The sequence below is a fragment of the Polyodon spathula genome, chromosome 4, assembly GCF_017654505.1.
Source record: "Polyodon spathula isolate WHYD16114869_AA chromosome 4, ASM1765450v1, whole genome shotgun sequence".
NCBI lineage: Eukaryota > Metazoa > Chordata > Actinopteri > Acipenseriformes > Polyodontidae > Polyodon > Polyodon spathula.
Window position 1 is genome coordinate 83104617 of NC_054537.1, and position 12402 is coordinate 83117018.

The window sequence follows — 12402 nt, forward strand, 5'->3', positions numbered from 1 at the left end:
CTCAGGCACAGTTCAGGTGTAATTCAGTGGGCTCATCTAAAAGCAAATGCATCAATTCACTCTCTGACAAATTATAATGCTATTACTACACTTCATGGGTTTCTCCCCTTTTCAAAGTATTAACTCAACACTGCAAGGATTTCTGTTGCTATAGGAACCCATCAAGGAAAACATTGAGGATGATTTCAAAGTAGGTTTCGCTAAACCGTGTAGCTCTCCCTTAAAAAGCTTTACCACAGTAATAGGTGTGTAATAGTGTAAATAAAGCTAAGTGAATTCATAGTAACGCATAGGTGAGCATAGTAAAGAACAGCGAGGTATAGTAAAGCATATTAACAGAGTACACTATGGTAAATGCATAGCATAGCTATGGGAAAAGCATGGTAAAACTACAAAAATACCATGGTAAACTTCAATAAGGGATGCAAAGAACTAAACTGAAGGTTGTGGAGCCTAACAAACTTATTTGAACCCTAGATTACAGAAACTGCTGAGGAGTTCAAAGCAATGACCTTGCCAGTTAAGACTACTAAGAAAACCAATTCACATGTACCCTTTTCAATTATTCATGCTCTGGTCTTGATTCTGGTTGTCCGCCACACATTTTAATGCCAGTTTCTCTAGTCTAAATGCTGGAAGGCTGAGCAGCAGGCATAGGCTTTTACTGTATTTTTTTTTCCCCCCCGACGCGGGCTGTTACTCGCATGTCCATTAGTGACATCCAGCAAGTTCTTTACTTGGCAACCTCTTGCTGGGCTCATCTCACTGCAGGCAGCCTCCCCCATAATCACATAATTAGCTTTGTGTGACGTGAGAATCTTATAAATATTATCTTCAGACTTCATTGCATAGACCTGGTAAATCTGCAAAAATAATGGGAAAAAAAGAGCATGTTTTAAATAAAAAAAACTGCTAGGTGCTCATTTTGTATGAATACATACACTTCGGAATAATTAGAACAAAGGCTGTAAATTGTGTAGCAGTTTTAAGAACCGAGTAGTTAACCATTTCAATAAATCATGAGCTGTCTTCCATTTCAAAGAGAAACTAGCATATTCTGTATGGCTCAGTTATTATAAATATTTAACAATACATTGTACACTATAAAGGAATACGTACTGGGTGATTAAAAAACTCAGTTGGCCTCTTTGATTTGCTGTTGTGGTGGAAAAAATAACTAAAAAAAGAGGAGTATTTATGAACAAAAGCATCCCAGGGGCTTAGTATAAGGAGAATGACATATCTGATGAATTGATATCTGATATTAGGCCCTGACACTGCAGCGGCAGCAGTATTGTAAAATGACTGACAAGGGTTTATATTTCTTGTAAGGTACCCATGATCAAACATCACCAAGAGAATCACAGAATATAGTTGCTTTTCTACACTAATTCCACTGCTGCATGAAAATACACTAAATACAACAGATAATGTGTTCTGCTACATATGTAAGGGGGCTCCTGAATTGCTCATGTAGTAAAGGCGCGCCACATGGAGTGCAGGATGCACCCTATAGCCTAGAGAACGCTGGTTCAAGTCCAGGTTATGCCATCGCCGAAGGTGGCCAGGAGTTCCAAGGGGGCAGCACACAACTATCCTTCCCGCTGCCTGGGTGGAGAGGGAGGTTGGCAGGGTAATCCGCAGTTCACCGCACACTAGCGACCCCTGTGGCCAACAGGCCGTCTGCGGGTCTGCTGTAGAAGCCATTCAGATTTGTGTTGTCCTTCAGCACTATGGGTCTTGTGGCTTCGCTGTATTGCAGGGGTGAGCCAGGATATAAATAATAATTGGGCATTCCAAATTGGAGAAAAAACTGGGGTAAAAATCACTGGCGATTTATAAGATAAAAAAAAAAAAAAACAACACATGCAAAATGTCAAGATTTATTTTACATAATTTGATTAAGACACAAGCCTTATGGAGTAACATTTATTGTATTGTAGCGACAATGTGCTATCAATTATATACCGGTATACTGAAGAAACATGCTTGCAGTGCTCAATTGGTCAAGAAACACTCTGCTGGTTATTAAAGCAATCAGGAACAAGGGGGATGTTGATTTTGCATATTTTGTGTACTATCACGTCATCATAATACGCTTCTTTGAGTTTCTCTGGCCCAGTGTGTGCAACAAGACTTTCCTTGTGAGGAATATGATATAGAATTCCAGAAGCTACAATGACTGCATGCCTGCTGAAAAGTGTAAACTATCATGAGATGTCCACATAAAAAAAATGCCATGCTTTTTTAAAATCTCTCCTGCTGATTCACACAAAAAACAAATAAAAACAAATGATAAAAAATAAGTACAGCAAGAGAACTGTGATTTAGGCAGTACTATAAAATTGCACATAAAAGTTGAAAAGCAACATCATACAATCTGCTAATGGGGTGAAAGAACGTGCAGGTTCATTTCCTCTGGGAGCTTTCTTACATTTTCATTCAGCATCATTGTAGAGGTAAACTGGTCACTGTCCAGCCTGAACAGAGTTTTACTACACTCATCATCTGCAAACACAGCAGCCACAGGAACCTGTCTTCTGCAAACAGAAAAAGGGGGAAGTCCAACTAGTCTGTTGTTCACACTTGTGTTTAAACCGTCGAGTGTGTATGCAACGAGGGCTGGGAGATGTTAGTGACCATTAAAATATGTTAAAATAGGGGGACATCCCTTGATGTGGGTCCCCTTTGAACAATAACTGAAAGCATAGCTCCCAAAGGTCCTCATTTACACAAATCATTGCACAACAGATCAAATTAAGCCTGACACCACATGACAGCAGTCTGTACCATACATTTCCAAGGGTAGTACAAAAAGAAGTCAGCTGTTTTTTGGTTTTTGGTTTTTCTTTTTGCCTATTTTACCAAGGCTGTAAAGGGTTAAATGTTTAAACGATACACGAAAATCCTGAAAAGTACAATATTTTACAAAATGTTCAACTGAAATTGTACTGCTTCAGTGATTTTCACGATTTTGCAAAAACAGAATTTGAATGCGGTGTAAAACTGAAACTAAATTTGAAATACTAAAGTAAAAATATAAAGTCTATAAATACTAAATCAAGCATACTTTCGCTGAAATTGTGAATGATTGTTAAAAGGATAAAAGGTTTTTTAAACAGAATGTTTGAATCTCTTAAACATACAGTCGATTTCTAGCCTTAAATTCCCCCTCTCCCCTCTCCCCTGGTACCCCTGAAAAGCATTAATAATAAAAATAATAATCTTTATATAGTGCCTTTTATAGTGGATCACCATCACAAAGCACTTTACAAGATAAAACAGTAGGGTGTGTGAACTATGCATCAGCTGTAGAGTCACTTACAACATCCTGTCCGAAAGACAGAGCACAAGGAGATTAAGTGACTTGCTTAGGGTCACACAATGAGGCAGTGGCTGAGCTGGGATCTGAACTGGGGACCTGTTGGCTACAAGCCTGTGTCTTTAACCACTGGACCACACAGCCTCCTCTAGTGTATATCTACACACTTGCTTGGGAACATTTGTTTTGAATACAGCACTGCATCATAAGGGTTTCTGCTGCTATAGCATTTGAAATGGGATTATTCGAGTTAAAAGTTCAGCCATTCACAACTGTTATGACCTGGGAGAAGTCACTTAACCAACTTTGACCTGCTACGATCATGTTTACAAATTATGATACACAAACAAACGCCGTTTTGTTTAAAAAAGTAAAGAAACGCTGGCAATTCTCTTTGCAGACCGTTCCTTACCTCTGCGGAGGCATGGAACATGTCGTCCAGTGTACCTTCATTGTAGATGGAAGTACTTCACGTTCGCGGAAAAGACACCTGTACTGGACGATTCCGTAAAAGTCACATTAAACGTGTTCACATAAGAAGTGTAGACTTTGTTCTCTTAGAGAGAATCAGGGACTGGCTCCCTACTTTATCCAGCTCAAATAGGTCCAAAGTTCACAGGCCTAGTTTCTTGAGAACTCTCGAGGCTGTCGACAAATAATGAGACCCTTTTACGACTCTCGTCTCCCTGAGATGTTGTTGATACAGTCGTAAACCCCTTTCACGTCAAAACTACAAAAAAAATTTTGACGCGTTTTTTTTAATATTTCACGCTATGACAATTACATTATTATCACGCATGTTTAGGCCAGGGTAGAATAGTGGGGGGACAGCTACTAATACTTGCCATTTACAAATCCCATCCCGTCTTATCAATTTGGTGTCGATGGGACGGGACGGGTTACTTGTCCTTAAAAATAAGTCAACACTAGTACTTCAAATTCTTTAACATACTGTAACGACGTGGGGAGAGTCCCAGAAGTGTGACACGGTCCTTCCTCTAAAGTTGTGACGACACTGACGTCTCTATAGTTTTGTCTTCCTAATCTGTGACAAGAACAACCCCTGAAAGAGGTCATTGTCACACTGTGCCATATATTGATAATGACTTTTGAAAGGCACGACCTTTCGTTATGACTGAACAGAAGTTGCGTTGACCTGTTCGTTAAGACACTTTATAACCAACAGTACGTTTATTGTATATAACTATTTTAAGAATTTTCCAGTGCTGGACCCTGAGACGACTTAGTGAAACGACACACTTTACACAAGGTTACAATTCCATTGTATGTTTAGGATTGTATGTTTAGGATGTTGAACATTCATTATTGTAGGTCGTGACTTAACCTTTTGTGTTGGTCTTTTGGGGACTCTGCAGCACACACATTAGCTGTGTTCAAACGTAAGTTTCCATTGAGTCAAAACTTTATGTTGACCAAATCCTCGACTTACAAATCCTACTCTACGACGAACGACATGCACAATTGGAAAAGACCAACCAGAAACCCTACAAACAGTTAAGTGCAGTACACAAACATTCAAGGGTTAACTCAGTTTGACAACTTTTCTGTGCTGAATTGATCGGTGTGCTGCTGCTTTCACTGTTACATGTTTTTCTGGAAAAATTTGAATTTCAGTTGTGTTTGTCACAGCTCTTTGTGTAAACATCTAACTAGACACACAAAAGCTAAAGTAAATAGTGTACAGAAAGTGATTTTATAAACCTGTGTGGGATTATTTTGGATAGTTGATTTTACAGATGGGTCACTTTGTTCACCCTATCAACCTATCAACAAAACAAAAACAAGAAGGACTTTGACGATTCAGCTAAAACAGTTTAACAAAATCTTCTCTTTTAGAAGAAGATTTACCTCTTCTTTCTTGCAATGAATCCTCACTTAAATAGATCCTTATATATATATATATATATATATATATATATATATATATATATATATATATATATATATATATATATATATATATATATAAAATAAAGCATATTTATTGTATAGACCAGTGTGGTAGGGCATATTGTAAGTAATATAAATACAGATGATATGTTATGGGTTTAAAACCTTTCTCTGAACAGTCTTTTCAACTACTTATTCAACCACACGTTTATATAATAGTACCTGTACAGATAGTAAATGGACTACAGAACTAAATACATTTTAATGTCGGTCAGTGGTGTTGAATTAAGAAAGAAAAATAATTGCTCGCAAGTTGGATTCACTTTAAGAAGCGAGGTACTTATTTTCAAAACAAGGCATACCAAACACACTTTTATCTATTTGTTTCACAGAAATATGTCATTAAAATGTTACAAAAAAATATATATATATACAAAATAAGCCTAGGATTTTCTGGCGGGAAATCAAACTTCTCGCTACACAGGTAAACTTCTCTTAATTACATCTAGACTACTTGTATGTTTGTCAAATTCTAAACTTAACTTAATATGTGTAGTTTATTTCATGCATTTTTATGTAATAAGGATTAAATGCATGAATAATGTTAATATTGAATAGGCAGAGACAAGAGAAAAAGTCAATGTGGTCTCGGAGTTGGTTATATTAAGCTTGGGTGGGGGGGCATTAACGTCAATCACTGGTATCATAGCTGTCCCTTGGGTGAAACCACACACTCGTCACTCCCATTCCTTTTCTCTGATGGGAACTAGACTTAAAGTTAAGCCTTTCACATTGTTTAAGTGACAAGTACGGATGGTTTCCAACTGTGGTTTGCTATATGATGCTACATATCTCTGACCTACTGACCTTATATCACAGTAATTGACTTGACAAATAATAACAATTTCCTTACTGCGATATAACGGTACCACTGCAACCCTGCATTAAATAATGAAAAATGAATTTACTATGGAAGATTTGGTGGTTCCTCTAACTTTTGTGATTGAAACACTAACATTTCCCGCAATTCCCACAGTGCACATTGGCCTGAAACACTGATCAGAGATGAATTAGCCAGTGCACGCTGGGCTTGGCAGGTGTTGGAGTAGTGCACGACCTTACACCACTTCACCTTACACCACCCCTAACCCTAACACTAACCCTAACACCACTTCATGGTTCTATACAATTACCCAGATTCCAATTAAAAAGAACATTCCAAAGATATCGGCTCAACACATCAAATTAAAAAAATTAAAAATAATCCACTCCCTGATTCTGAGTCACATTGAATTATATAAACTGCATCAAAAGCACTCGCATGAAATGGTGAATTGAGTTGTTTACCATTAAAAAATAATTTCAAAATCCTCATTATGAAAGGTATTCAGACAAGATGACTGAAGCAGCTGCATGCAAATCTAACATACAGTATTGTATAATAACGAAGACATAAAAATATGCGCATATAAGACAACCACCTTCAATGACAAAAGCTTGTACTGTTCTGAAATTCACTCAAAGGATCAAGCTTTGGGAGTTCTGAAAAAAAAAAAAAAAACTTCAATATGCTTCTGCTTCATAAAAACTTCAATGGGCTTCTGCTCCGTGGCAGATTGTGTCTACCCCTCAAACACCATTGCTAAAGAGCCGAAGAGGATTGTGTGGAATACATGATAGAAGACCTCACGCTGCTCTCCTATCCACCCATCTTCCAGCCTGGGGTTTGTTACCATTGGTTCACCGCTGGAAGAAATAATAAATTAATAGATTCAGAGTTTGAAGACTAATATTGAAAGAAATAAAAACATACAGTTTGAAGAACCTTTGAAAGACAAAAAAAGAGTGTTTCACAGGGGGGCTTATTTAAAATTCTTAGAATCTAAAATCATAAAGAAACTAAGAAACTGATTTCAAATAGCAGTTGCTGGGGTTTTTGAGTGGCGCATCCAGAAAAGGTGCTACGCGTAGAGTGCAGGATGCGCCCTATAGCCTGGAGATTGCAGGTTCAAATCCAGGCTATGTCATTGTCAACCATGACCAGGGGTTCCTAGGGAGTGGCGCACAATTGGCTGAGCACAACCTGGGTAGGGATGGCTTAGATCAGCAGGGCAACCCACAGCGCACCAGCAACCCCCTGTGGCTGACCACACACCAGCAACCCCTGTGGATGACAGGGCACCTGCAGGTCTGCAGTGGTGCCATTCAGATCTGTGTTGTCCTCTGGCACTTACCAGTACCCATCACCAGTTTGATTTGTAAGATATTGTCGTTTTAATGAAATAAGGATACAATAAAAATGTACTTCCAGATTATGCTAATACCTACATTTGATTAAACCTGACTAAAGCAGTAAAAATACATTTCAAAATAAAAAATCTACCAGCCTCCAGGGTATCATCTGTACTGTTGACACAAAACAGACAAGCAGGACAAGTACATAGAAAGGAAGCACAGATGCCTGTATCAGTCTGAAAATTAAATCCTGGCTTGGAATCTGGAAAGTTTCTTGACAAAGCAGCACGTTTGTGGTGAAGTCTCTGTAGAGGAAAAGATTAAAAGGGTTAAGTTGAAAGTCTTGGGTACTAGAGGCATGGTGGCCAGGGCCACTCTGGAGGACACCTCTGTAAACTGCTAGAGGAAAGTTTGCTATTGTTTAAACAGTAAGCAGATTCAAAGTTTGTTTGCATTGTTTTACTGTCTCATTGCCATCGACGTTCACAATCGTTTCTAGTGGTTTATATTGCAATTTTTTTTTTTCATGTAAGCATTTTCTATTTGAAGGTGCTTCAAGTAATTTGAATAAATTACCACTATCACCACTCAGGACTATTTTCTAAAGAAAGAAGAAAAAATGAATTTAATTTTCCAGTTAAAATTAATATAATGTAATATAATTGAAAGAGGAAAACAGGGTGCAATTGTGTAAAGATTCCTCAGAAAGCTTATGGAGTGCAACTAAAAATGCAAACATTATTCCTTAACCAATGTGCCTGCGCAAAATATCCCATTACAATAGAACAGAGGTGGATTATATATACATCAATCACCTTTAAAAGAGATTCAAACAAATTAGAAGACAAAAAAAGCCTGTAATTTACAAAAGACACATTGACAAATGATTTGCTATTGGAAATGTCTAGAATACCTGTAAATGCAAAACAACAAAAGCAAATTGTGTTAAATGGAGCCGAGTGGCTGAAAGCTGCCAACATTACAAATGAAATTAATTGGCTAGAGTTCAGGCACTGACTAGACTACTCTATCATGCAGTGAGAAGATGTTCGTTCTAGGGCAAGATTGATGCCCATTCACTGCTTTTGATTAAAAAAGGACTACACTCTCCTAGGATATGAATCTGAAACTGTATAGAAGAAATTCACATACAGTCAACTATCCCACAATAGCATTTTGTAACAAAATGAACATCAAAATCAAGACTAACAATGGCAGTAAGCGATTATAAGGTCAGTGATACCCAGCAATGCATAGCGTTAATGTTTATTAATGAACACTCAAACTAATAACTCACTGTGTCCCAAAATGTACTCTTCTGAATCTTTAGAAATGATCTGGCCTTTTGGTCACTGGCTATCGCAGGGACAGATTTATGACACATGAATGATGTTTGGTGGTACCTTCCAAGTCAAAGCTGTCCAGCGGGAAGAGTGCGAGGGCCTGCACAAACAGCACATCGTGACTGTGCTCCCAGATCATCAAGAAGGTGAAGGTGGAGGCACTCACAAGGAGATAGCTGAAGATCTGGAGAGCATTTAAACAAAAGACAGCTACAGTGCTCCCCCTTTGTAACATTATATTCAGGAGCTGTAGTTAAGAGACTGTGCTACTTGTGTTCCGCCTTACAGCAAGACTACTAGTGCTTGTGTAATGGCATTATGGGGCAAATGGGAGCCATGACCGTACTGCCTTATAACGTCTTCTGCAGTATAAAGGGCTGCCTTATAAAGGGGAAGCACTGTATATGAATATACTTTACATACAGCAGAACCTATCATATCCCAACCTGTAAGATACAACACCCTCGAAAAACTGATGGACTTCTGGCACGGATCTTTACACCGCTACCAATTGAACGGTAAAGATGGACTCTGATCAATGCACATTTTATATTAAACAGTGTATTCAGCTCATTTCAGGGCAGAATGCAGTCAGATGCAGACCAATGCCAGAAGCTATAAAAGATGATGCAGTTTTTTAAATGCTAGCTGTAACTTACGTAGCATGTTTAATAAAAGAAAACAAGAAAGCAAGGTGCTATTAGAATTACTGTACCATTTAAAAGCTGAGACATGAGGCTGCTTTGTTACAGATACAACTGCATATCCTGACACAGGGATGAGAATAAGACTCCCATTGCATAGCAGCTTGATCCACTCCTGGTTTTACTATGAGTTTAATAAGACACACATGAGCTTGTCACCTATAAACTGTGGCTAATTAGGCTCATTTTAAAACCTGGAATGGGTGAAGCTGCTATGTAATATGAGTCATATTTCCACCTTGTAACAGACCACAGCCATATCTCATCTCTTCTTCTCCTCACTTTAGCCACAACAGGAACCAAAAGGTATTCAAAAAATATCAGGACACCTAGGGCTGACCAAAAAACTATAACAGTATCCCCCACATTTAATTCCTAAAGAAGCCCAACTTCATTAAATGAAAAGTGTCTAATAAGGCCTGCAGTAAAAAATAAAAAAAGCTTATTCCCATTCCAAAACTGTTATTTTATTCTTACTTGAGCTAATAAACCAAACATAGAATTCTAGCTACTTCCTGAGGCAGTTTTATACTGTCCCTCAGTGGAATTGCATATTCTATCTTGGATGCGTCATCCCTGAAACACAGAGGTGCAGGAATTAACTTACACAAGACATGTGTTCCAATGGGCCCCCTTTTGAAGCCAGTTCAAAAGCACTGAACAACAGTTTTCAAGACTATCTGGCACTCTCTCATACCTGTTTACAATGTACCACGCCAGTGAAAGAATACCGACTATCCACATTCCACTCATAATCCAGCTGGGGACTAACAGTGCAGTCAGCCTGCGGTACAATAGACTGGCTCAAATCACATCCTAGGAATTCAAAGAAAAAAATTCAAAATGAACAGAAATCATCATGCTACAGTTATGAGAACACTTGTGCTTATTATTGGTCTATTTCAGGGACAGGCAATCCCATACATTGAACGACACACACAACCACAGCAGTATTTATTTAAAAAAATATTAGTCATTTAATTATTTCCTCTATACTACATAAAAACATATGTACACCCGCCTCCACTATTATTATTAATAATAGAAATAATTTTGAATGCAACAATCAACAGTAAAAAATTTAAAAAAATAAAAAGAAACAGACCTGGCTTCCAGTAATTCGATATAAAAGGCTAGTGACCAGCTCTGGATACAATGACAATTGTTTAACTACATTTATGGTTCGTGTTGATATCGTCTTGTAGTCATATATCAGCTCATAAAGCCCTGAAATTGTCAATTAATAGAACATCAACAAATCACTACAGTTGAATACAACGAGGTAAAAAGAAAAGCATATACTCTGCTTTAAAAAACCACAGAAACCGTGCACGCCTGCAATCTGTAGTAACAGTGGTATAATGCTTATTAAAATCCTTTGCCGAATGCTTGGTTGTTATTTTTATGCTTTTAAGTGTTGAAGGAGTTAACTTAGCCAATTATAAACCCCAGCAGCAGTCCTACCACAGTCTTTTCACTGAACCAGTTTAGCAACTCTGTTACAGTGATAATTCCTCAAAAAGCCAGTGAAGACAACTACTTTGCATGAAAAATAAGGCAATGCCCAACTGTAATTGTCTGTCAGTGGAACTCCATATTCTATCTTGGATGTGTCTGCCCTGAGGTGCAGGAATTAGAATAAACAGGGCCCTCTTCAGAAGCATGTTCAGTGTAGCAACAGAGTGGTGATACTGCATGATAACAGTGACATCTTGTGGAAAAATAAGATACTGTTCCTAACTTCAACACATGTAGATGCAATTATCTCTCACCTAGAAAAACTACAGTACAACCGTAACGAACAAATATCATGTGTCTCCCCCATCCTGAATTTTCCTTTTGAGCAGCAGTGTTAGTTAATTAAACAATGAAACTCAATATCAAACAGGACAAAGAACAACTCAGAAGAACTGAGGTACAAGAACACTTAAAAGAAATATCTATAAATGACCTCTTTGTAAAGAAGGCGCTTCCAGGATTTGTTTGATTTTATTTCTCCTTCAAGCTCCTAAACAAATATTTTAGCTGTATCGAAACACAGGGTTTCTCACTACTTATTAGGGAAGTGTATGTTTTTTTTTTATTTACTGTACTTTACTATTAAAACTGTAAAGGTTATAATACAATACATTATATCCTGTTCAACAGCAGAAGTTAATGTGAATACAAATTCTAGAATCAATACAAACTTGTGTTGCACTGGGGCTAACAACAGAATGAAACCCAGACTCCCGGAGAGATAGTATTACAATGTCCTTACACACCAGGCTTTTCAAATACTGTTTCTTCTTGACAGCACCTGAAGAGATATATATGAAGTTCAGCAGTTACAGCTTTTCTTGTTAATCCTGGTAAATAAAACAATTAAATCAATAGCCTGTAAATCATGAAGTGCAACAAGAATTGTAGCCAATTCTTTAGTAGGTTTTGTTTTTTGTGTATTTTTTTCCTTATGCATTTAATGACTTCTTGTTTAATACTGTACAGATGTATTCCTTATATATTTATAATATATATATATATATATAGGTCGATATATATAGATATATATATATATATATATATATATAGGTATATTGAATCGATATGCATCCAGTAACTTTGCTTTTCGTCATTTCCTCCTCTTCATCTAAATTACAGCACCCGGGCTTTCTGTGCTTTGACATGGCGACGTTTTATTCAGATACCGCAAGAAAATCCTGGTCTACCGTTCTTTTTTTAGGACCGGATATAAATACACATATAGATATATAAAATATAGATGATAATAATATATATATATATATATTATATATATATATATTATATAATATATTATATATATATTATATATATATATATTTTTTTAAACAATCCAAATTAGAGGTCCAGTTTGTTCACACTCAAG

General features: G+C 37.3%; 1 pseudogene; it reads right to left on the reverse strand.

Moving 5' to 3' along the window:
• The window catches only part of LOC121313988, a 29262-nt pseudogene that overhangs the window by 2070 nt on the left and 14790 nt on the right, over positions 1-12402 (reverse strand).